General features: G+C 40.1%; 1 protein-coding gene and 1 long non-coding RNA gene across 2 annotated transcripts in view; one reads left to right on the plus strand and one right to left on the minus strand.

Annotated features, from left to right (window-relative positions):
• The window catches only part of nt5dc1 (5'-nucleotidase domain containing 1), a 439,504-nt gene that overhangs the window by 369,337 nt on the left and 42,509 nt on the right, over positions 1–27,658 (plus strand).
• LOC129697336 (uncharacterized) lies at positions 1,069–12,502 on the minus strand. The gene is made up of 3 exons (XR_008723502.1): positions 11,029–12,502; positions 8,351–8,557; positions 1,069–5,603 (listed from the first exon to the last, which is right to left on the minus strand). It is a non-coding gene; the product is annotated as an uncharacterized LOC129697336 (long non-coding RNA).

Raw genomic sequence — 27,658 nt, forward strand, 5'->3', positions numbered from 1 at the left:
AGGAAAATATCTCACTCACATTGTATACATGTAAGTTAGGTGAAGTAATGCCCGTTTGTGTTACCAAAATGTATGTTGTACAGGGTTGGCTCAAAGAGAACAGAACGGAAATGGGCATCGATTCAAAGTTAGCAGTGAGCAATTAAACAAAGCTATTGATAATAACTGGGGCATTTAGGTGTTAATGAAACCTAACAAAGCAAGCCAGGTGTGAATGAATTTTCCTTCAGTTTATTCCCATTGAAGCTTGAAGTACATTAACTTAGCTGTTCAGGAAATATTTGAAGGAAAGAGAGGCAAATGAAGAACAATATGTGCATAAAATGCAGGAAGAAGCTGTTTATGATAACGGGCAATATTTACTCTGAACTAAGTAAATTGTTACGTACTGCAGAAAGAGGATTGATCTACAAGCAAAGCATTTATAAAAAATAAATGTAATGCTATTTATAAAAATATTTGCCATCATATATTTGATCTTTGTTCACAATTGTAACAGTTGTTCTGATAAAACAGAAGAAGAGCATTAATATGTAAAAATGTATATTATGAACATGTGTAGGAAAGAACTGCAGATGCTGGATTAAACCGAAGATAGACAAAAAAAACTGAAGTAACTCAGCGGGAAAGGCAGCATCTCTGGAGAGAAGGAATGGGTGATGTTTCGGGTCAAAACCCCTTTTCAGACTAGTCAGGGGAAAGGGAAAAGAGACAGAGACAATGATGTAGAGAGATAAAGAGCAATGAATGAAAGATATGCAAAAAAGTTACGATGATAAAGGAAACAGGCCATTGTTAGCTATTTGTTGGGTGAAGCTGGTGTGACTTGGGTGGGGGAGGGATGGAGAGAGAGGGAATGCGGGGTTATTTGAAATTTGAGAAATCAATATTCATACCACTAGGCTGTAAGCTGCCCAAGCAAAATATGAGATGCTGTTACTCTAATTTGCATTTAGAATCACTCTGACAATGGAGGAGACCTACCTGATCTCCTGGTTGTTAAACACTTTAATTCCCCTTCCCATTCCCACAGTGACCCTTCTGTCCTAGGTCTCCTCCATCGTGCTGTAAAATTCTGCTGTAAGTTATCATTAATTATTGAAAAATTATATAAAAACTGCAGAATACACAGAAGATTTTATGTGGTAGACACAAAATACTGGAGTAATTCAGTGGGATAGGCAGCATCTCTAGAGGGAGGGAATGGGTGACGTTTCGGGTCGAGTACCTTCTTCAGACTGATTTTCTAGTCTCTGCTATCAGCAGACGAGATTCCCACAGGAGCGCAGAATCTTAAATTTATTGCTTGCGTAAAAATATCAATAAGATAAATATCAGTTAAACTAGTATTGATACTTAGAAAATCTATAACAGCCTGCTGTAAAAACTACAATTTACGATTTAATTGCATTGTGCTGCCTTCAGGACATCTGAAACCTGGAGGGAGATGAGCATAAAGTGTAGTCACTTTTGCCATAAAATATCACTTAGATGGCATGTTTCCTGTATGGAATAATGACAACATAATATTAATGATTAATGACAACATACAACAACTTACTTGGAACGAATGTTGAAATAAATTGCATCAACGGGTTCAAGAGAATGTCACGCATGTTACGTGACTATCATGTGGTTTCCAAATCCAGGTCAGTGATACTGCATTCACTGATATATATTAGCACAGATTGGGCCCTTATCCTGTAAAATATCCTCAAAATTTGAGTTAGGGAACTTCTCATTTCCTTTAGCACTACTCCCATTGTTAATGAACCGATTGCAAGCAATACAGCTGCTTGATTGCAAGATTACAGCTGAGGTTGTAATTTGTGTCAGTAATGCTGGCAACAGTGCTAAGAGGTGTCAGAAACCAATTCAGATATTTAAAAAGAAGTGGAGTTAAATTCATGAGATGAGATTTGGCCAAACTTACACCACCATCAAAGTGCAACCATCATCAGCGGCACTGCATTGGAGTAAAAATTAGATTCCTTTCTGATTCCTCAATATGGAAACGAAACATAGATCAAAAGAGGAAGAAATAGATGGCAGTGAACAGATGGAATGAATGGGATTAACTTATTTAAAGTCTTCATGCAAATGAAGGACTGGTACATTCACATGCTACTTAATTACAAACCCGCATACCTTTGCGTTTTCACCTGCCAAGACTTTGTGATCTATCATCTTCATGGGTGTATGTCTACTTTGCTGACGGGTCTGACAGCTATTGATTTTCTAGGTTGGCATGTATGATAGGTAACCACCCTTCTGGAGTGAGGTGTGTAATCAAATAAGGCACAAATCTCAAGTCATAAAGGAACACGAGCAAGAGTCAGCTTCCAGTCTGATTCATTTTCTCAACCCATTATTATTTTATATTACAAATGCCACACATGGCTGACATAAATGCAGCATAAAGTAAATGTCACTTTGCAATGGAGATCGGAACAAAGAAGCATTGTGCCATTATGGTGGTTATCTTTTAATGTAAAAGGATTATGTAACAACAAAGTCACCCTCATTTTATGAATTACAGAGTTTTCTTAATTCCATCAGTTTTGTTCCTATGGAGATGGAGCAAACCTTAGACTTGCGTAAGGGTATGATACTATTAAGTGAATTAGCTTTGATGGTGAGGTGGAAAATGATGCAAGGTGGAGAGGTTGTAGTTAAGCTTCTGATCTGGAATATGAACCAGGACATGAAGAGGGCAGTTCAGCTACAAGATCAGATGGTTGCTGTGCTTCACTGAGCATCAGAAGCAGGTAAGTTGAGCAAGAAGGGCAACGAGATAAAAGAGATAAACAACACATTTTCAAGGAGGTAGTGCGTTCAATGTCAAGTCATGGGTTTAGACACTGGAGGTTTTTTAAGAATCTGATGCCCATGTTATACTGCCTCCCTGATCCCCCCTGGACATTTGCCATGCAAGGAATGTGCTGGTCTATTGACTACCAAAAACAATGTACCTTCTCATTGAGTCGATATCATTCCCCCCAACACACAAGAAAACAGATCATCTGGCTCGTATCACATGTTGCTTTTGAGAAACTGCAAGGAAAAGAAAGGAACTATAGAACTCTTTGAATAACCACAGGTTTCGTGTGACAAGGTGAAAATGTGTCTCAAACAACTCAGATAAGAATTCTCATCTAGATTAACAAAATGTTTATACTTTCAATGTTAGAGTTTATTAATGCAACTGCAGGTCATAATTTACAACTACAAGTCATAATTTAAGGTGGAGTTTGTTATCTACTTATACATATGATATTGGAGTTATGGATTTCAGTCTGGTCAGTGCTTAGTCAGACATTGATATAATCCATTTATTATGGGCCTTTTAAGTCCCTTTCTCAAATGAATCAGGGAAAGAATCAGAATTTAAAAGCTCGTATGCGTTTAGATTTGGCTACCATTTCACTTTGAAGACATATTTTGCTGGCTGCGTGAGTAATTATATCTGTATGGAGCACAATAAATCATATCCATCTCAACTTTTACTATTTAATTGTTAGTCTAATTTGCAAGATTATCTGCATGGTGTAAACTAGTGTGGGTTATGGTATCAGTAGCAGCTGAATGGGATTTGCTGCTCTTTGCAATGGCACGTGTTCACAGACTTTGTGTGTGTTTTTATGGTTTTGTATGTGGTGATTGTAAATTCATTTCAGCACATCATCTTCCACAATGCACTAATATGAACTGGTAGGCAGCAGCAGTCTCCCCAAGCATTGAGGTTGAAGAATGATTAGTAAACCATGCTGGTTCTGAATCAAGAAATGTTTAGTTTAGTTTATTATTGTGACGTGTACCGAGAATAGGTTTAGGTCTATTATTGACAGTGAAAGGCTTTGTTTTTGCAGGTATTACTATATATAACTAAGCCAAACTCGAGTGCAATTAGTAAAGATGCAAATTGCAGAATCTAGCGCAACAGTTCCGAGACAAAAGTCCAATGTTCCCAATGAGATAGAGGAGAATCGGATATACTCGAGCTTCTGGAAATCCCGTTCCGAAGCCTTATAACAGAAGGGTACAAGCTGTTCCTGAATCTGGTAGTGCATGCTTTCATGCTTCTGTATAATCTTTGATTATGTTGCCAATTTTCCTGGGCAACTTTCATCACTCTCTGCAAGTTCTTGTGACATTGGGCAGAGTTTTTGCCAAACCGCATTGTGATGTAACTGGATAGTATGGTTTCTATGGTGCATCTGTAGAATTATGTAAGAGTTATTTGGGACATGCCGAATTTCCTCAGTCTCCTGAAGAAGTAACTGCATTTGTGTTCCTCCGTGGCTGTCACTTCAGTGTGAATGACCACGGCAGATCATTGGTAATATTTACACCAAAGATTTTGAAGCTCTCAAGTACCATGTTGTCAATGAACAATCAAATAATTTGCTCTGCATTATCTGTAAATCACAGGCAAATTGAGAACAATAAAACACAATATGACAGAAATCACAGAATGATACGGCATGAAAATAATGCTGCTGGTTATGTCATTTTACATGTTCTTTATGTGAACAATTATCTAGTCTCATTCCCTTGCTTACTTATCATAATCTTGCAAATTCTATCCTTTTAGATGCCTACCCTTTGGTAGTGCTACAATTGAATTTGCCTTCACTACTAATACAGCATTGCAGGCCTTAAATACTCACTGTGTTAAAAACTTTTCCTCATGTCACTTCTAATTTTTATTGCCAATCAGTTTTATTCCATGTCCCCTAGTTCTTCAAACCTATACCAATATGAACGGTTTCTATCCATGTTACTGCCCAAGATTTCAAGATTTTAAATACTTCTATCTGATCTCCTCATAGCCTCCCCTTTCCAAGGAAAACAACACTTGCTTTTCTAGTCTATCCATATAACTATGGCTCTCATCCCTGGAATCATTTCAGTCAATTTCTTGGGGTGGGAGATTGCAACCTTCACGTGGTCCACCCTGTTTCGATGAATGCAATCAACCCGGCGTGCACAATCAAATAAGATCAAATAGAACAAGTTGTCCTACAACTTTAGGCTGTGCACGCCATACGCAAGAAGAAGAGGTCAATATCTTCTGCACATCTGTAAAGCTTTTACACCTTGCCTAAAATGCAGCAGCCAGAATTGAACACAGTACTTGATTGTAGCCGAACCACTGTGTTTTTCATTAAAGATTTGTTGTGTTTTTCTTGCTCTGGCATGGTGTGCCTCTATTTAAAAGGCATATTTTTATAATCACTGTCTCGTCTTGGCTTGACATTTTTCAAGGAATGATGTCGATCTCTCTTCTTGTACCTTTTTCAGACAGAATTGTTTTCTAGTTCATAATCCTCCTATTTTTCCTTCCACTTAGCATTTCTAAACATTAAATTCCATCTGCCATCGCTTTTCCCATTCCATCATTTTGTCTGTTGATTTCACAATGTTGTGTATATTTCCTTGAAGTTTATTGATATCCACCTGACAGTAGACCAGGTTTTTCTGCCTTAAGCAGATTTAAAAATTATCTGCTGCATACCTAAGTCCAACTCATTATTGTAGATTAAGAAAAGCACTGGTCCGAGGATACCCTTGGGCAACTCCACTGGAAATTTCTCACCAGTCTGAAAGACAAGGCAAATTAAAATTTACTTAATTTGCTGAGATGTCAGCACGTGAGCTATAGAATCTTCCTTGTCCTATACAAAGATATTAGCTTTTCAGTATTTTTATGTCCTTGATCCTAATATTGTAAAATTCTGTGACACCCCCATGGGGAAGGAACAGAGCGACTGGGCTAGTATACACTGGAATTTAGAAGGATGAGAGGTTGTCTTATTGAAACATATGATTATTAAGGATTATTAAGATCATTAACATGCTTGGGGCAGAAAATATGATCCTGATGTTGGGGGAGTCCAGAACCAGGGGCCACAGTTTAATAATAAGGGGTAGGCTATTTAGAACGGAGATGAGGAAAAACTTTTTCACCAGAGAGTTGTGAATCTGTGGAATTCTCTGCCTCAGAAGGTAGTGGAGGCCAATTCTCTGGATGCCTTCAAGAGAGTTAGAGCTCTTAGAGCTTTCACTCAGGCAGTGCTCTCCCTGCTTGCCCTGTCCTTTACCTGCACAACTGGCTGGTGAAGGAAGCGATGTGTGTATGCGTGCGTGTGTTCCACTCTGACAGTCGCCATTCCAGTCACCTGTTTTTCAGCAACCTGCTACGACTTGATCGTCTAAGTGGGAAAGGCCCATTAAGCTCCTCTACGTTGTAAGAAAATCAAGGGATTCCTCCATTGAAAGGAAGGTTTGTTTTTATATAAACATCCGAAATTCACCTCGATGTGTACAAAAAACGACCACTACATTATGGAGGAAAGTTCATTTCAAAAATGTTTAATTTGCCGTGATACTTTCTATTTTTAGGTCACAAAGGGCACAAAATAAATGAAAGCTCTTTCTTTTAAAATGTTCCATAGCCAGTGAAGCATTTTTGCTGTATCATCGAAGATGGTTTGTAGGATAGGGAATTATCAGTTCTACAAATAACAATCAATTATGGTTATATTAACTGATTTTCAAGATGCTGTTTAAGATATAAATATTGGTCAACGTTTGGACTATCTACTTTTTTCCATCTATGTGCTATGTCCACAATTGGGGCCCTAGTTTAAATCATATCCAAGCATCCAGAACTTTTCCAACAGTGCATTCCAATGTCAGTTCAAATTTTCTGGAGACTGACTTGAACGCATAAGCACCTAACTCAAGAATGAGCGTGCTGACATCTAGGTGAATCATAGCTGGCAACAAGTGCTGGTTTCTTTAAGCTGTAGCAATTGACTGACCTACATTTGGATTCCAGACCTACAGCACCGATATTCAAGCTTAATGAGCCTCAAGTGAGATAAGCAATTAGAAGGGATTCCCAAGACAATAACAGTTAGACAGGTACATGGATATATCAAGTTTGGAGGGATATGGAACAAATGCGGGCAGGTGGGACTACTATAGCTGGGACATGTTGGCCAGCTTTGGAAAGTTGGGCCAAAGGGCCTTTTTCCACACAACATCACTCTATGACTATAATAAAATATTTGCTTGTATCTGCTAAATAAAATTACACCTAGGCAAAATAAATATTACAGACAATCAGCAATACATTGTTTGATGGATGTACTAGGTTAAACATTTAATAGTTACTAGACCAAGTGGGACCCGTTAGGTTCCAATCACACGGGAGGTCTGATCGCCCAACGCAACCCATTCCCCAACGCAATATTCCACCACTCACGCGTTCCCCCAACACAATATTCCACCACTCACCCATAGCCCCGAACTGCACAGGTGCGGCTCATTTCCCCTCATCTCCGAGCACTCCTCCCCACCTCTTCATGTGTGGAAGGGGAAAAGGGGTGTGTGTGGATGGTGAGGTGTAGGAGGGAGGGGAGAGGGTGGTGTGGGGGAAGTGAGGATGTGGCATGGGCGTGTGGGGTGGGGGGGGGGGTGGGGGGTGGGGGGGAGGGGGTGGGGGGGGTGTGTGTGTGGGGGGGGGGGGATGTGGGGGGGGGGGGGGTGTGGGGCGAGGGGTGTGTGTGGGCGGGAGGGAGTGAGCTCGGAGAATAGACGGGGAAGAGCCATGAGGTAGCAATGTTACAAAATTTTGAGATTTTAAAAATCAAGTCTGTAATTTATCCCATCAGATAAAGCATAAAAATAAGTTTAATTTGACACCTAATTCACTTTCATATCTTCAGTATTAAAAAAGTTATGCCCATTTGCATACTCGGAAATTAACATCTTATTCCCTATTGCTTTTCCATTGACTGAACACAAAAGCTGTGATCGAGGACAGTCAAAAGCCTATAACTTTCTTAAAAATTAAAGAACTGTTGTAGGCCGCAGGCCAGCGGTCAGAGCACTTCTCAGGCAGCTCCGGCAAGGGGACGCCCTGCTCCGTGATGTTAAAGTCCCCGCTGCGCCGCCGCTGAAGCTCTGGGCCAGACTCTGGGAAAGGCCACACCAAACCAGCTGTAAGACCACGAGGATGGGGGCGAAGAAGCGACAAGGAAAAAATTCGCATCTCCGTCGAGGTCTGAGCAATTAAAAACACATGTGAAGCCATGTGACCCAAACATTATGGTGCCCTGAAATGGGGGACTATGTATAAACACAGCTGTAATTTCTTCATGGTGAAATACCCTTTTAATAAAATCTGACAATGTGCACATTAACCAAGTGTGCTTTTTTCTATTACAAATCTCAAATTGTGGAGTACAGAGACAAATAAATAAATGATGGGTCTTTGTCCCAAACATTATGGAGGGCAATGTAAAGGATGTATTCTATTAAAACAAGCATCTGCAGTTACTTTAGTCTGAAGAAGGGTTTCGGTCCGAAACGTCGCCTATTTCCTTCGCTCCATAGATGCTGCTGCACCCGCTGAGTTTCTCCAGCAATTTTGTGTACCTTCCAGGACCTGCAGTTCCTTCTTGAACACAAGCATCTGCAGTTCTCTCTTTCACAAATGATGTGTTTATGTTGGAGGCAGAACAGAGAAGATTCATGAAGTTGATTCCTGGGATGAAAAAAACTTGAGATGATTAGGCCTATACTCATTGCAAATGACTTATTAAATTCCTATTAGACTCCCGTTCATTGTCTACAGTTCTGCTTTCAATACCATTATCCCATCCAAGCTCATCTGCAAACTCGTAGAACTTGGAATTAGCTCTCAACTCTGCAACTGAATTTTCGACTTCCTGACCAACTGACCACAAACAGTGAGGATAAGTGACAATTCGCCCTCTATGATAGTCCTCAACACATATTATACACCTTATACACTCATGACTGCGCAGCCAAATATTAATCCACCTCAATTTGCAAATTCGCAGATGGCACGCATAATGGGCAAGATATCAAATAATGACGAATGTGGGTACAGGAAGGAGATTAGGAACCTCATAACCAAACCAAGCAAAACTGGGCACATTGTGATCGACATCAGAAAGCGAAGCAGCACTCGCATACATTGATGGTGCCAATGCAGAGATGGTTGAAAGCTTCTATTTGGTAGGAATAAATATCACCGGCAATCTGTCCTGGACTAGCCACATTGAAGCAATGGCCAAAAAGCACACCAATGCCTCTACCGCCTTAGAATGGTTAAGAAGTTCCACTCTCACCAACTTCTAAAGGACGCCGTAGAAAGCACTTTATCAGGATGCATCTCCATCAACAGCTCAATCCAAAACCGCAAAAAATGTGCAGGAAGTTATGGACATGACCCAGTCCATCACGCAAACCAACCTCCCTTCCATTAACTCCATCTACACTTCTCGCTGTCTCGACAAGGCCACCAGCATATTCAAGGATCACACTCACCCTGGTCACTCCCTCTTCTCTCTCAGGCTCACCTCTATCAGGCAAGAGGTACTGAAGTTTGAAAACACATCGCTCCAGATTCAGGGACAGTTTTTTCCCAGCTGTTATCAGGCAATTGTACAGTCCTCTCACCAGCTAGAGAGCGGTCCTGACCACTCATCTACCTTATTGGAGACTTTTGAACTACTTTAATCAGACTTTATTGGACTTTATCTTGCACTAAACGGTATATACCCTTTATCCTGTATCTGCACCACAGTGGGCAGCTTGATTGTAGTCATGCATTGTATTTTTCTTGACTAGGTAGTACATAACAACAGTAATAAATTAAACTAAACTAAACTGTGTAAGATTTTGAGGGGAGCTGAAAAAATGCTTTTTCTTGGGAATATCTAAAATGAGCCCAAGTTGTAGGATGCCTGTTTGAGAGTTGAGGCAGAATTTCTTCTCTCAGAGTTAATCTTTGTAGTTGTCCTCTTTAGAGAGCTGTGGAGATTGACAGACTTTCAAATAACACGGAAAATAAAGGACATGAGGAGCAAGCGTGGATATGGTGCAGTGGCTAGGACTGGATCAGCCTTGATCTTATTGAATAGCAGAACAGGCTGAGGGGCACAAAGGCCTATTCCAGGTGTAAATTCTTATGTTCTTATGTAATACACAGCAAACATCCGAAACAATTCCCCCCTCGCCCTCCATAATACAAATTAAAAGGAAAGCACTCAGAGCTAAAATAATTAATTACAGATTTTTTTAATTCTCCAGATATTTATCTTCAACACAAGGGTGTAAGTAAATAATAAAATTAAAAGGTTTTAAAACGTTTTGGTGTTTTTGTTTCTAAGTTAGATTTTAAATCACAGTACTTAATGTATTCCTGTGCCAATGTCATTCTATAGAAGAAAGGTTTACGATCATGATGGATTGGCTGCCTAATATAAAGGTCATTTGCACTTTGACCAACAATCTGTAAGTGCTTTAACAACTATTATGATTGTGAGGCATAATTCATTTTGAAGAACAAGTAATCTAGTTATTTTACTGCTAATATAAAATTATCTGGGATGGAAGAAAAACGGATCAATGAAATAGCCAGAAGATAAATGCCACTGCCCAAAACTTGTGTTTGCCAAGCAGTTGTGACTTTTTTCAAAGAAAAATGAAAATTCACATGAGTGTGAACATTGAAGCAGTAAATTAGAAATCATATGAATATCTAATTCTTTGTCAGGCAGAGTTTTTAATTTATAATGGTGAAGGAGAGCTCCATGTGGCTCCAATATATATAAAAAGGCTTATTTTTTTGCAATGGATCCTTTCTCATTTTGGAAACAAAATACAAAAGAAACAGTTTCTGCCTTGAAGGGAACACACCTCCTGTCATTTGGAGAATGCCACTGATGACAGCCGGAAAATATATTTAAAGCCTGATCTTTCCAACTAAAGGGAAGGAATGCCAAGTTTAACAAAAAAATAAGCACGCCGCAGTTGGAATTAAAAAAAGATAAACTTACAAAATAAGAAATACATAATTTATAGATCAAAACTCTTTCTCCGTATGGTCCCTAAAATTCAAATCATAGCTTTAGTTTCCATTCATTGCAAACGACTTTTGTTCTTTCAGGGTGTTTGGGTTATTCTGAGCTATGCTCTGGAACTTACGTGTGAGGCACCAAAGTTTGTGTTGAAATTCAATGGCGCCAAGTTGTAATAGCTTAAAAGTCTTGAAAATGAAATGCAGACACAAAAGAGCATCTGTTTCAGATATTTAACACTGTTGTTGCTCAGCAGTTGTTCAAATATAAAATTCCTGGCCATCTGCACAAAGAAGTGAAAATCTGGCTTCTTAAACATCTCAGAAATCAGTCGTCTGCTTACACAACTATATCACCAGTGGATTGTGGCACAGTTCATACCAGGGAGTACTATTCATAGAATTTGAGCTGTTGAATGATATGCAAAAAGATGGAATAATACAGCACTAAAACAGGCTCCTTGGTCCACAATGTCTTTGCTAAACCAGATGCCAATTTGTACTAATATCCACTGCATGCAAATAATCCATATCCCTCTATTTCTTGCATATCAATGTGTCTATCTAAAAACCTCTTAAACACCACTGTTGTATCTGCTTCCACCATCACTCTGAGCAACGCATTCCTGGTAGCCACCACCCTCAGTGTAAATGAAACTTGCCCTGCACATCCCCTTTAAACTTTTCCCTCTGACATTAAAGCTACACCCTCTAGCCTTTGACATTCCTACTGTTGGAAAAAAGGTTCTGAATGTCTACTCTATATATGGCTCTCATAGTTTCATGTACTTCTATCAGGTCTACTCTCAACCTCCAACGCTGCAGAGAAAATGATTCAAGTTTATCCCTCTAATGAAAAACTCTCCAATCCAGGCAGCAGATGTCCCATCTACAGCCACATACACCACTGATTCCATACATCTTCCGTACACCTGTCAGAAGAGGGTTCTCAACCCAAAACATCTCCCATTCCTTCTATCCAGAGATGCTACCTGTCCCGCGGAGTTACTCTAGCAGTTTGTGTCTCTCTTCCGTACATCTTAAACTTCTGGATCAACCTACCATGGGGGACTTTATCAAATGCCTTACTAAAATCCACATAGACAACAGCCACTGCCTTACTCTGATCAATCACCTTTGACACCTCCTCAAAAAGCTAATTCAAATTAGTAAGACGTGATCTGCCATGGAAAAAGCCATGATGACTGTACTTAGTTATCCCATTTCCTTCCAAATGTGAATAAATCCTATTCCAAAGTATCCGCTCCAATAGCTTCCCTACCACTGACTCAAGACTCAGTGGCCTGCAATTTTCTAGATTATCTCTACTTCCCATTCATCCACGATCCTCACCTGCCCCATACATCCACAGTTCACACCACCCCCATTCATCTCTTGTCCCACACCTGTCCCATTCATTTACTGTCCACACCAGTCCCACTCATAAGTGCCTCCACCCTCAATTGGCTTCCTGCTTCCCAATAATATATATATATTTTTTTTAATTCTATTTATTTATTTTTTTTTTAAATTAATTTTATTAGAAGCAATTGTGCAAGGAGAAAGTAATCGACATAACAATTATACAATTTTCATACAGCTTCAATTTTAACATTTTATAAACTAATAACTAAATCGGAAAAAAACGAAAAAGGAAAAAAAGGGAAAGAAAAAAGAAAAGAAAAGAAAAGAAAGAATTTCGAAAAAGACACGAAAGAGAAAAAAGAAAAACCCCATAACTAACGAAGAAGTGAAAGAAGTGGAGATATATCCCACTACCCTTCCCTACGCCCTCTCACCCGACCCTAGCGTCGGTTTTGAAATTGTGTTCAACCATTATGTTGTTGAAGAAATTCAATGAAAGGAGACCATATATTGGAAAATTGATCTGATTTGTCTGTCAAGACAAGCCTTATTTTTTCTAAAGGTAGTGTCTCGGTCATTTCTGAGATCCACATCTTCACTGTAGGTACTGTTATCTTTTTCCAGAATTTAAGTATGTTTTTTCGCAGTGATTAAACCATAGTAAGGAAGCGTCTTTGGGATATCGTTAAATTAGGGCAGCCCTCTGACATTCCTAATATTATTAATTTTGAATCTGACTCCAATTGAATTTTATGTGTTTTTGAAATGATATTGAATATTCCCGTCCAGAAGTTTTGTATTTTAATACAGGATACAAAAGAATGGGTTTGGGTGGTTTCTTGGAAGTGACATTTATCACAGAGAGGAAAGACAGTTGGGAAGATCTTATTCAATTTGGTCTTTGAGTAGGATAACCTATGCAATACTTTAAATTGTATCAGGCAATGCCTGGCATTTAAAGAACAGTAGTGTATGTATATTAGGCTTTCCTCCCATATATCTTTCGAAATGGGTAAACCCAGCTCGTCCTCCCATGCTCGCCTATAAAGCTCAGGGTGGGGGGACAATGTTTAGAAGAGTTTTATAAATGTAAGATATCAACTTACTTGTATCGGCATGTCTATTCAAACAATCGTCTAATAGATCTGAACCCATAGATCTGAACCCATAAGAGGACAGTCTTGTATATATGTTTTCACATAATCTCGAATTTGAAGGTATCTAAAAGAATTATTGGCATTCAAGTGATATTTCTCCTGTAGTTCTTGAAAAGAAGAGAGAGTCCCATTCTTATAGAGGTCTCCCACAGTATTGATTCCCAGGTTCTTGCATTGAACAAACACCATAACTAAAGTAGACGGTTTAAACAAGGGATTATTTGCAATAGGAAGAAGGAGAGATATATTTTTCAATTTAAGACTGAATTCCAGCTGTTTCCAGATACGGATAGTACTATGTATTATCGGATTTTGCTCATATGTTGACATTCAAATATATTGGAGTTAGGAGGATCGAGCCTACACTAAAAGGCAAACAATCTTCCCTCTCCATTTTTAACCAATTTACATGTTGACATGTATCGTCCAACCAGAAAGTTATATTTGTAATGTCAGTTGCCCAGTAGTAAAATAAGAGAATTAGGTAGAGCTAATCCTCCATTTTCTTTGGATTTTCACAAATGTATTTTGTGTATTCTATGGGTTTTGTAGCCCCAAATAAAGTTAGTGACAATAGAATCAATTTTTTTTAAAGCTTTTGGGGAGATATATCGGTAATGATTCAAATAAATAAAAAAGTTGCGGAAGGAAGATCATCTTTATGGCATTTAATCTACCAATAAGGGAGATAGGAAGTGTTTTCCAGAATTGGATGTAGGTATACAGTTTAGTGATTAGTAAATATATATACTAAATATATATATACCCTCACTGTTCCCACTAGCCACCGAATTATAAAAGGAAGGCGGACTATTTACTATTGAGTGTGATTTTATAGCTGCATTGTAGAGGGAAAAGGCAAAATAACTTTCAATATTTTTTATATATAGTCTCAGTTTGTTTATTAACAGTAAATGGTCTAAAATCTAGAAGATGGACGTTGAAAAGACGTAGATTAAAGTACTTCAATCAGAAGTATAGACTAGACTGCCTTGGCATGTATCAGAAACTGACAGCTTATACAAATTCAGAAGAGTGCTGGATGAGTCCCTGGTGTTTTCCAGATCTCTGAATTCCTTTTTCTCATAACAAAGAATTTTGTTCTCTTTTATGGGAGTACATTACCATCAGACTAAAATTATAAAGGAACTTGGCCAACTGATATATTTCAGAATTTGTGCATGGCAATTGTATGTTTAACTTAATCACTGGATAAATGGATGCAGAAAACAAAGAGCAGTCAATAGTTGTTGTGACTCCAGGCTGATTATGCCCTTTTTAATGAGATTTTCCATTGGGAATAGTTGCATGAATTTAGGTATGTACCTGGTTATCTGCTTGAAGTCAGGATTTCCCCAATAGTTGAAATTGACTGAAATTTGTAAGCACTTGTTTCTGTGCAGTAGTGTTTATGATTTTAAAGTTGCGTGTTTGGTCTATATTTCACAGAAAACATATGTAGCATTCAGCCAGAGCACAGTGAGAGATAGGGCTAAAAATGTATGACCCCCATTCGTCATACTTCAATGCCTTCGAGCACAGCTCGCTGGAAATACAAAAGTACTGAATACACTTTTAACTAATAGTAAGAAGTTGTGCAGACAAATTGTGTCTCCTCATAAATATGTGCGTTGGACTAATCTTCAGTTTAACTCATTTAACATTCTTGAATACTTCACAATTATAAGAACTTTGTAATAATTACCAATTTTGATATTCTGGCAAATTGCATTGCCGATATGTGTTCTGTATGTCAGAAACAGAGAGGTTAAACAGCTGTGAGCATGCTTGTTTTGGCCTCACCCCCTGCTAATATTTATGGTGTGCTTGACCTTCGGCTCAACCTCAAAGAATAAGGAATGTAGACATCTACTGGTAAATGTCATTTTTTCCCCCTTCCGGTGTCAATACCTTCTACACTTGGCTTCAATGCCTTCTACACTTCACACCCAAATCATTAGTATGTTAATTGTTTTAATGTATTCTACAGTCTGGATTCATAGCAGTTTTGGGTTAAACAGAAAAACAACTTTCTACTTAAAAATTCAGTTGGTTGGCCAATTTGTTTTCATTCCAGAATTCTTATCAAATGCAAAACTCTGGCATTTCCCATGCACTGACTGCCTGAATGTGTTTTTTTACATTGTTATTACAGTGCCCTCCATAATGTTTGGGACAAACACCAATTATTTATTTATTTGCCTCTATACTCCACAATTTGAGATTTGTAATAGGAAAAAAATCACATGTGGTTAAAGTGCACATTTTCAGATTTTAATAACAGCCACTTTTATACATTTTGGTTTCACCATGTAGAAATTACAGCAGTGTTTAATACATATGTATACATATGCCCCATTTTCGGGCATCATAATGTTTGGGACACAGCAATGTCATGTAAATGAAAGTAGTCATGTTTAGTATTTGTTGCATTTCCTTTGCATGCAAGGACTGCTTGAAGTCTGCGATTCATGGACATCACCGGTTGCTGGGTGTCTTCTCTGGTGATGCTCTGCCAGGCCTGGAGAGCAGCCATCTTTAGCTTATACTTGTTTTGGGGGCTAGTCCCCTTCAGTTTTCCATTCAGCATATAAAAGGCATGCACAATTGGGTTCAGATTGGGTGACTGACTTGGCCACACAGTAATTGACCATCTTTTAGCTTTGAAAAACTCCTTTGTTGCTTTAGCAGTATGTTTGCTGAAGAATGAACCGCCGACCAATGAGTTTTGAGGCATTTGTTTCAACTTGAGCAGATAGGATGTGTCTATACACTTTAGGATTCATTATGCTACTACCATCAGCAGTTGTATCATCAGTGAAGATAAGTGAGCCAGTACCTTCAGCAGCTATACATGCCCAGACCATAACACCCCCACCACCGTGTTTCACAGATGAGGTGGTATGCTTTGGATCTTGGGCAGTTCCTTCTCTCCTCCATACTTAACTCTGATATGTTAATCTTCGTCATCTGTCCACAAAACCTTTTTCCAGAACTGTGGTTACTCTTTTAAGCACTTCTTGGCAAACTGTAACTTGACCATCCTATTTTTGCGGCTAACCAGTGGTTTGCATCTTGCAGTGTAGCCTCTATATTTCTGTTCATGAAGCCTTCTGCGGACAGTGGTTATTGATAAATCCACACCCGACTCCTGAAAAGTGTTTCTGGTCTGTCAGAATGGTGTTTGGAGATTTTTCTTTATTATAAAGATAATTATTCTGTCATCAGCTGTGGAGGTCTTCCTTGGACTGCCAGTCCCTTTGCGATTAGTAAGCTCACCAGTGCTCTCTTTCTTCTTCATGATGTTCCAAACAGTTGATTTTTGGCAAGCCAAAGGTTTGGCTGGTGTCTCTTAACAGTTTTATTCTTGTTTCTCAGTCTCATAATGGCTTCTTTGACTTTCATTGGCACAACTATGGTCTTCTTGTTGATAAACAGCAATAAAAGTTTCCAAAGGTGATGGAAAGACTGGAGGAAAGACTAGGTGCTGAGAGCTCTCTTATACCTGCAATAAGGAGGCATTTAAACACACCTGAGCAGCTGCAAACACCTGCAAAGCCATGTGTTCCAAACATTATGGTGCCCTGAAATGGGGATACTATGTACAGGTATAAACACAGCTGTAATTTCTACTTGGTGAAACCAAAATGTATAAAAAATACCCTTTAATAAAATTTGACAACGTGCACTTTAACCACATGTGATTTATTTTTTCCTATACAAATCGCAAATTGTGGAGTGTAGAGGCAAATATATAAATGATAGGTCTTTGTCCCAAACATTATGGAGGGCACTGTATATATTGCACATTAGTAATTCCGGTCAATATCTAAGATGTATGGTTTTTCTTTTTTAATTGGTACATTAAGAATGAATTTATAAGTTACAGCAGTAAATTAAAAATATTTAAAATGGAGCTCCGGCAGTTGATACAATTGCATTCAAGTTGACTCAGTTTTGATCTATTCCAGATGTGTGGCTATGGTCTAGATCAATTCCACTGCTCCTGACCTCAAATCTCAAAACCTTTTTTGTGCAACTGGCCAAATGGCTTGCTGTACAGACCAACCACATCATATGTGGCTGTGCTTGCAAACTAGTCCATTACGTCAAAAGCCAGCTCAGCTGTTGTCTCTGAGCAGCATATGGTTTTTGTAACAGTATGAATCCCACAGGCAAAGAGAAGGACGTGTTTAGTACCAGCATGACACTTATTAGAATTAACCGTGCTAAAGTTCACTGAAGGAAAGCCATACTTTTTTTACATTCCCTGCAAGTGAAGCTTGAATAAAATGGTAAAAAATCTAAAGTATATAGTTGTGGCACAAAAGCAATCCAGTTACAGTAAATGGGAAGGAATGTTACTCTATCTCTGTTTGAATGTCTCTCTGTGAAAACAATGATTTAAATGTTTTGGGATAATTATTTAAAATGGGTGAACGGCCCTGAAGAATTCTAAAAATCCCTTTATTTGTGCAGAAATGCTGTTGAATAACACATCCGTTGTCACATCTTCCCACGGACTAAGAAAAGCCGGGATATTTTCAAAACATGCTATAATGCTTCCTTGTTAAGATAGCATTTTGAGGACAAAACTTTTTTATCTATCACTATTGTAAATGCTGATTAACCACCTGAGTACTCAGTTACGATTCCAAGACTTAACTTATTTAACTATGTTAGGATGCCTGTGATCAGACGGCATGCTCAGATCCAAAAGGGCATTTTAATTCAATTAATCAGTACAGATAATTCAATTAATTGAGTAGAATATTTCATGGTAGGCTAGCTAGAAGAGTTATTGTTGATAACTGTGACTATGATTGTTGTAAAAATCAATATTACCAGACTGGTTCACTAAAATCTTTTTGGGAAGGAAATCTGCCAACTTGAACTTTACTGGCATGATAGGTATGGAGAACTCCGTACTTTCAATGTAAGCATGCCTTGTTGGTGCAGCAGTACCATTGTGCTAATTGGGCCAGATTACAAAAAGATCTAACACCTCGAGACTAGCAAATCTGCTATTACCATCCAGTTATCATTCAGAATACAGATTCAGGGTCAGATTCTTCCCAGTTGTAATCAGGCAACTGAACAGTCTTCTTGTCAGCTAGAGTGTGGTCCTGGATTTGCATCTACTACATTGGAGGCCTTTGAGCTATATTTACTTGGCCTTTAAAGTACCATATCTTGCACTAAATGTTTTTCACTGTATCCCAGTACACGTGACAATAATTAACTAAGCTAAACTAAACTAAATCAAGCAAAGTAACAGCCCTGATTCAATGAGAAGTTTAGAAGGGCATGTCATGATTTGCAGCAGGAATAACTAAAATTGCAATATCAACTTATTAGTTGCAATGCTGGGTGTGGACAGACTATACAACAGAACCAGGATGCTGCAGACAAACATGCTGCTTTCATCAATCACTCACCTGCCTCTATCTCATTGTTACCCCACTCTCATCCCAAATTGATCTTTCTGCTCATCAACCTTCACCCTTCCACTTATCACCTACCAGCTTCTGCCTGGCCCCTCTCCTCTTTATACCGTCTCCCTTCCCACTCCATTCTCAGCCCTCAACCTGATTCAACAGTTCCCTCCCTCCCCTATTCCCAGAGTACTGGATTTCAGAGATTCGCCCTGGTGAAGAAATTGCAACATACCTTGATTTCAAAGAACCATCTCTTTACCTAGAAACTATGTCCCATCCTTTTAAAACTTTGTAGCTTTAAGGTGAAGACGGGCTAAGTATAAATGAGATGTACAGGGGAGAATTATTTACACAGAAGGTGGTGGATGTCTGGAATGCACTGCAAGGTGTGTTGCTGGAGGTAGATGTGAATGTGGTGTGTTTGGCATAGACATTGCCTGTTTCTATGCTGCACTGTTCCATGTTCTAAAACTCTCCCATCAGTGAAAACATCTTGTCATCTATCTTGATGAAGGGTCCCAACCAGAATCTTGACCTATTCTTGTACTCCAGAGATACTGCCTGACCCACTGAGTTAGTCCAGCACTTTGTGCCTTTTTGTGTAAACCAGCATCTGCAGTACCTTGTGTTGACATCTATCCTGTCAAGTCCCCTCAGGATCTTATACAGTATGTTTCAACATGATCACTCTAAATCTAATAAACTCCAAAGAATACTGACCTGAACTGTTTTGTCTCTCCTGATAGGACAATCATTTCATTCCTGAAATTAGCCTCATGAACTGCATCTAAATCTACAAAATATTTTCTTATTAAGGACAAAGCTGCATATTTTTCTACATGTGGCCTCACCAATATTCTATACCATTATAACTAAACTTAAATCATTTTAAACTCCAACCCTTTGCAATAACGACAGATATGCCTCTTTCCTTCTTAACTATTTGCTTCTAAGATCTAGATCCCTCTGTTCTGCACTATTCGCCATCTCATTTTATTTAGATAACAATCTGTCTTTTGATTTATTATACCAAGTACATGACCTCACACTTTCCCACATTAAACTCCATTTGCCATGTTTTCCCCCACTCGCTCACTCAGTCAACAACTATCCCTTAGCAAAATCCAAATACCTTCACCACAACTTACCTTTCCAGCGATTTGTGTGCCAGTGGCAAACTTGGATACCTTACATTAATGAACAAGGGGAGGAACAAAATGTAAGTAACACATAATTGAGGCCCAAGACCTGACCCCTAGGGTATTCTGTTCAATACATACTTTCAACCTACTTTCTATGTGAAAACTGATATACAAACCATGCTAACTTACTTCCTCCAATACCATAATCAACCTGAAGAAGGGTCCTGACATGAAATATCATCTATTTCCTTCCACAGATGCTGCCTTGTTGTCTGGCCCACTGAATTCCTGCAGCAGTTAGTTCTTTGCTCATACTTATAAATTGTGCACTAGTCTTATGTGGCACCTTGTCAAATGCCCTTTGGGGTCCAAATATCATATGTACAGGTTTCCCTCTATCTTCTTCTTCTTCCGTATGGTGTGCATAGCCTAAAGTTGTAGGACAAATTGTTCTATTTGATCTTATTTGATTGTGCACGCCAGGTTGATTGCATTCGTCGAAAACAGGGTGGACCACGTGAAGATTGCAAACTCCGCCCCCCCCCCACCTATCTAAAGCAACAAACAAAGATCTGGAGGAACTCATTAAACCAGGCAGCATCCATGAAGATAAATAGACAGACAACATTTCTTTTTGGAACCCTTCATTCTGAGGAACAATCCTGGTTCTTGATTGTCCATCCATTTCCCTTCACAGATTTTGTCTGGCCTGCTGAATTCCTGCAGCACTTCATTTTTTTAAAGTGGGCCAGCATCTGTTCCAACATCTGTGGTTTCTTCTGTATCCAGTTCCTTCTGTGTAAGAAAGAACTGCAGATGCTGGTTTAAATCGAAGATCGATACAAAATGCTAGAGTAACTCTGCGGGACAGGTAGCATCTCTGGAGAGAAGGAATGGGTATTGTTTTGGGTTACGGTCCATCTCCCTCTGCTTCCTTTGCTTATTGCATCCTCAAGGAACTCGAGCAAATTTGAAAAATACGATTTGCTTTTCCATGAACCATGTTGACGGTTTGAATTTATTAAACTTTAGTAAATGATTTGCTATTTCTTTGTTTGTTGATTCTAGCTGTAGTTAATATTTTGAAATGCAGAAAAGAGCTATTGCTGAAACCTGCAATCCAAAGTATGGTGCTGGAAATACCCAAGAGATCAGATAATGTCTGAGAAAAACGAAGCAAATATTGCACATGACATTACTGAAGAAATGGCCAGTTCAATTACAGAATTTCCAGCCTTCCAGTATTAGATTTCTCGTATCCGCTGGTATTTTTTGATTTCCTTCTGTAAATATGCAGCTGCAATAGGTCAAATGCTGGGAGTGACTCACTGACCGAATTCCCCAAAGTGTTTTCACTATCACAAGGCACTAGTCAAGAGAGTGATGGAATATTAACTGTCATCTATATGATTTTTCAGGTGTTTGGCATAGTCTCAGACAAAATATCGGTTGAAGTTTGTGGAATAAAAGGTTCAGTGGCAATATAGATAAAAAATTGGCTTAAGGAGCAAAAGCAGTGATTCATGGTGAATGGTTATTTTTCCAACTTGAGGATGGTAGACTGTGACATTCCCAAGGGTGAGTGCTTGGAATACCCTTATATTTATATGCATTGGTGGCTTGGATGTAGGTATGCATAATAAAATTTCAAAAACTGCAGACAACACATAACCTGGACGAGCAGTGATGGTTAGGAAGATAATCGTGGACCATGAGAGCATAAAGCAACAGAATGGGAAAATCCACTTCAAAGTATTGCCAAGACTTCTTTGGTTACACATTCCAAATGTCCAACAACGGAGGTAGACAAAGTAATTCACTATGTTGTTCTTGAACAATATCATTAATGTCAAAGTCTTGCGCATGTGCAAATATCACATGGCACCGTGGGAATATATTCACCTCATAGGCTGGGGGTGTTACATGTTGGAGGTGATAGCTCACTGGCACCTTATAGAAGGGCGTTAAGAATGGCCATTAGCACACTAATCCCATAAATGAATGAAGACATCAATGTTTATAACTATCAGAAGGATAGCATTGGGTATTAAGACAGTGCTCTTAAGACAGTGGGATTTTTTGTAGTCTTTTGGTGAGCTCCCCCTCCCCTTACCCCACTCACATCAACAACACCACATTCACTTCTGTGGAGTGTTTTAAGTTCCTGGGAACCATCATCTCTACGAACCTTAAATGGGGGGCCACCATCGACTCCACAGTCATAAAGGCACAACAAAGGATGTACTTCCTGCGGCAGCTGAGGAAGCACAATCTGCCACAGGCAATGATGGTCCAATTCTATACGGCCATCGTAAAGTCTGTCCTCACCTTCTCCATCGTGGTCTGGTTTGGCTCAGCCACCAAGCACGACATCCGGAGGCTGCAGCAAATCGGCCGATCAGCTGAGAAGATTATTGGCTGCGACCTTCCCTCCATTGATAAACTGTGCACTGCAAGGGCCAGGAAGCGAGCGGGTAAGATCATCTCTGACCCCTCCCACCCTGGCCACAAACTCTTTGAATCACTTCCCTCTGGAAGGCGACTCCGGACATTCAAAGCTGCCACAGCCAGACATAAAAAACAGCTTTTTTTTCCATGAGTAGTAGCTCTACTAAAAAGCAAAAATTCTGTAGCCTCCTTTTACTCTGGTATTTTAGTTAATTCACATGTTTAATCGATAATGTTTTATTATTAATGTTTAATGTTTTATGTGTCATTCCTAACTATCACTGTATGTCATGTCATGGTGTCACTTGCGGGCAGAGCACCAAGGCAAATTCCTTGTATATGAATACTTGGTCAATAAATTCATTCATTCATTCATTCATTCATCAGATTTACAATAGACTGTGATAAAAAAAAAGGTAATTTATTCTCAACTGCCAGATCCCAATGAGAGTCATAGTGTTGTACAGCATGGAAAAGAGCCCTTCAACCACCAAGTCCTTGCCAACACATTTGCCCATCTACGCTAATTACTATTAGCTCACTTTCTAAGCCTGGCCTATCTAAATGTCTCTTAAAATGCCTGTCTAAATGTCTCTTAAACATCATAATTGTACAAATTCCTCTGGTACAAAATTCTAGATATCAACCATTCTGTGTGCAAATAAAACTTTCTCCTCAAATGTTCTTTAACTCTCTTTCCTCTCACTTTAAACCTATGCCCTGTTTGATCAGTACGGATGTCAGGAGGTATGAGGAGAAGGCAGGAGAATGGTGTTAGGTTGGGGAGATAGATCAGTCATGATTGAATGGTTGTGTAGACTTAATAGTCCGAATGGCCTAATTCTGCTCCTGTTACTTATGACATGACCTTATGGATATTTTTGATATTCCTACCACAAGAAAAATGTTCTGATGATATTCACTATCTATGATGTATAATTTTATATATTTTTATCAGGTAACTATTCAGCCACCTTCATTTTAGGGAAAACAACCTAACCTACCCACTTTCCTTGTAACTAAAATTCTTCCATCCAGGCAACATCCCGGTGAAACTGCTCTCCATTCTCTCTCGTGCAATCACGCTTATGGTTTAATGGAAAGGAACTACTATGGACTTTGTTTTTGTTCACTATGTACTTTGGGTTTTTTTTTTTACTATTGTGGTCTAATTACTAAGCATTACCGATTATTAATTTATAGTATTATTTATTATAGTATATTTATTTGTTGTGTTAATGCCTTAAGGGGGCTGTAAAGCTGCAGCAGGTAAGAATGTCATTGCTCCATTGATAGTACATATGACATTAAACATTCTTGACACATGATTGTCATTTGGAAAGTGCCAGACCAACATAAGAGTAAGAGTTAACCAGTAATTTGTATACCCATCATTCAGCCTGTGTTTAGCTGCATCTCAAAAAAACGAATGCTCAACAAGCCATGTTTTATAATCAGTATCCTGTCACACCTCGAGACTTCTGACCATATTACCTCACAAGAAACTTGATATGATTTATAATCTCTCAGTAGAAAGAATGAAGAATGTTAGTTGAAGCCAAGTAAATCAGTCTGTGGACAGGCTTATCGTATTGCATTCCGGAAAAAACATTTAGTAATTATAGAGACGAATTCTGACTCATTACCTTGAAACTTAGCTAACAATAAGTCTTAAATGGGTTAGAATTGAGGTGAATGAATTACCAGCCTTGCATCCTGATAGTATAACCAAAGAACACCATCTGTCTGAACTAGATGCTGTAATCCCACAGGTGGCTCCAAGTCTTCTAAAGATGTGCTGAACTGCAGACTGATTAACACTTAAGCAATGCTTTGAAAGTAAGAATTGTATCATGTATCTATGTAAGAATAGTGGTGCCAAATCTGAATAACACAAATGCAAAATTTTGCGTAGATCTTTTTTAAATGTTACACATTGAAAGTTACACATTGGAGCACTGCTAAAACACTTAATCAGTTGTTCAATGGTTTTATTTTGTCAAATACTAGACGAAGTGGGACCCGTTGGGTCCCATGTTCACACGGGAGGGCTGGTCCCCCGACGCAATATTCCACCTCTCCACGAATTCCAATATTGGTGGCCAGTAGGTGGGTGAGGGGGGCGGGGCTTTCTGGAGCGCTAGTATGGGTGTTGTGGGCTGAAGGGATTGGTTTCCAGAGACTAGTATGAACATTGTGGGCCGAATGGATTCTTGGGCTGGCGGCTCAGTCACTTCAAGGAATTTCACTTCCTTGAAATTCCACTTCAAGCAGGATGCAAGGCCACCAAATTCAAGTGCAGTTTCGTCCCACTTCAAGCAGGGTGCAAGGCCACCTAATTCAAGTGCAGTTTCCTACCACTTCAAGCAGGGTGCAAGGCCACCTAATTCAAGTGCAGTTTCCTATCACTTTCCTAGTTTCCTACCACTTCAAGCAGGGTGCAAAGCCACCAAATTCGAGTGCAGTTTCATACCATTTCAAGCAAGGCCACCAAATTCGTTTTTTTTCTAAAATGAATATACAACGCAAACAGGAAGTGGTCAAGATTAGACTTTTAATTATATAGATTTTCAAACCACATTTGTGACAAGTAAAATGGATGAAGGGTTGCCAGTGAATGCAGTGTATCTAGACTTTCATAAAGCCTTTGATAATGTCCCGCACGGGAGACTGGTGACTAAAATTAGAGCACATGGTATTGGGGGTAGGGTGTTGACATGGATTTTTGCACTACGGGCACCGCACTGACGGCAGCCTCTGCCTACAGCCTGTTTGTCCTTTCAAATTTTGCACTAGGGGGGCAGGGTAAGGGGGAAACTGTTTCCCAGCCGCTTCCTGGCGGGGACGCGACTATTTCTCCGAGTCGTGTCCTTGCCCCCCACCTTGCGGCCTACAACCTGGATTGGAGCGGCCTTTCCAGCCGGGGACCGGACCAGAGCGACAACAGCGGCGGCGCAGAGCTGGATTCACCACGGAGCGGGCGATACCGACCTGGATCGCCGTTTGGAGCTCCGGAGCATTGGGCCGCTGCTCCAACATCGTGGAGCTCTGGTTTGTAGAGCTCCCAACGCGGGCGGCTCTGACCATCATCGTGAAGTCCTGGGGCTCCTTGCAGAGGGCCGCCAGCATCAGTCTCCGCCCGGCGCAGCCTGCGGACTTTGGGAGCCGCGGACTCCGGTAGGAGGGGGCCGACTCTGTTGTCTAGGCCACTGAGGATGTCCCCCAGCCCCGACGTCGGACTTACATCACCCCGGCTAGCGAGCCTGAACATCGGGCCGCCCATAGCGGCGACTGCGGAGGGCTCGGGGAGCCCCCGACCACGGGTGAAAATTGGGGAACATTAGAGGAAGAGACTGACTTTGGTGCCTTCCCTCACAGTGGGAAACTTTGATTCTGCTGTGTGGGGATGTTTTTATGTTGAATTCTATCGTGTATTGTGTTCTATATTTTTATTGTATGGCTGTATGGTTATCTCTTTTCATTGTGCCATCTGGCACATGTGACAAATAAATGTATCTTGTATCTTGTATCTTGGATGGAAAATTGGTTGGCAGACCGGAAGCAAAGAGTAGGAGTGAACGGGTCCTTTTCAGAATGGCAGGCAGTGGCGAGTGGAGTGCCGCAAGACTTGGTGTTGGGACCGCAACTGTTTACCATATATATTAATGATTTGGAAGAGGGAATTAGGGGCAACACTAGCAAGTTTGCGGATGACACAAAGCTGGGTGGCAGTGTGAACTGTGAAGAGGATGTTAGGTGCAGGGTGACCTGGACAGGTTGAGTGAGTGGGCAGTTGCGTGGCATATGCAGTATAATGTAGATAAATTTGAGGTTATCCACTTTGGCAGCAAAAACAAGGGGGCAGATTATTATCTCAATAGGGTTAGGTTAGGTAAGGGGGAGGTGCAGTGAGACCTGGGCGTCCTTGTACACCGGTCACTGAAAGTTGGCTTACAGGTACAGCAGGCAGTGAAGAAAGCTAATGGAATGTTGGCCTTCATAACAAGAGGATTTCAGTATAGGAGTAAAGAGGTTCTTCTGCAGTTGTATAGGGCTCTGGTGAGACCACATCTGGAGTATTGTGTACAGTTTCGGTCTCCTAATTTGAGGAAGGACATCCTTGTGATTGAGGCAGTGCAGCGTAGGTTTACGAGATTGATCCCTGGGATGGCGGGACTGTCATATGAGGAAAGATTGAAAAGACTAGGCTTGTATTCACTGGAGTTTAGAAGGATGAGGGGGTATCTTATAGAAACATATAAAATTATAAAAGGACTGGACAAGCTAGATGCAGGAAAAATGTTCCCAATGTTGGGCGAGTCCAGAACCAGGGGCCACAGTCTTAAAATAAAGGGGAGGTCATTTAAGACTGAGGTGAGAAAAAACGTTTTCACCCAGAGAGTTGTGAATTTATGTAATTCCCTGCCACAGAGGGCAGTGGAGGCCAAATCGCTGGATGGATTTAAGAGAGAGTTAGATAGAGCTCTAGGGGCTAGTGGAGTCAAGGGATATGAGGAGAAGGCAGGCACAGGTTATTGATAGGGGACGATCAGCCATGATCACTATGAATGGCGGTGCTGGCTCGAAGGGCCAAATGGCCTCCTCCTGCACCTATTTTCTATGTTTAAACATGCAAGATACAGCCAGGATACTGGTGGTGACGTAGAATTCATAGCAGTCAACATTTTTGATTATAATTCAGCAAACCATCTTAATAATGGACCAATTGGGGGGGGGGGGGGGGGGGGGGGGGGGGGGGGGGGGGGGGGGGGGGGGGGGATTGGTGTGCATTATTGGCGATTGTCCGCTATAACCAAGTATGGTATTGGCATTGCATGGAGTAGAAACAAAAGAACTGCAATGATGGTTAATACAACAAGAGAACACAAAGTGCTGGAGTAACTCATCGGGTCAGGCAGCATCTCTGGAGAACATGGATAGGTGACGTTGGGACCCTTCTTCAGACTGATACAGTCTGCTGAGTTAGTTCAGCACTTCATGTAATTTTACCTTAAAATTAGGCGCTGATGCTGCTAATCGACACCAGCGAACCCTTCTTCACCGGTTGATGCGGCTGTTATTGCCGCTCATGTCTTCTTCTGTCGTATGTCTTTTAGACCTGCAGCTCCGTTGAGGCGAGCCAGGCCAACATGTCATTGTCCAGGTGCGGCTCATGTTGTAGCCCCCCGACAGGACGCGCGTAATGGT

The sequence above is a fragment of the Leucoraja erinacea genome, chromosome 5 (assembly GCF_028641065.1).
Source record: "Leucoraja erinacea ecotype New England chromosome 5, Leri_hhj_1, whole genome shotgun sequence".
NCBI classification, from domain to species: domain Eukaryota; kingdom Metazoa; phylum Chordata; class Chondrichthyes; order Rajiformes; family Rajidae; genus Leucoraja; species Leucoraja erinaceus.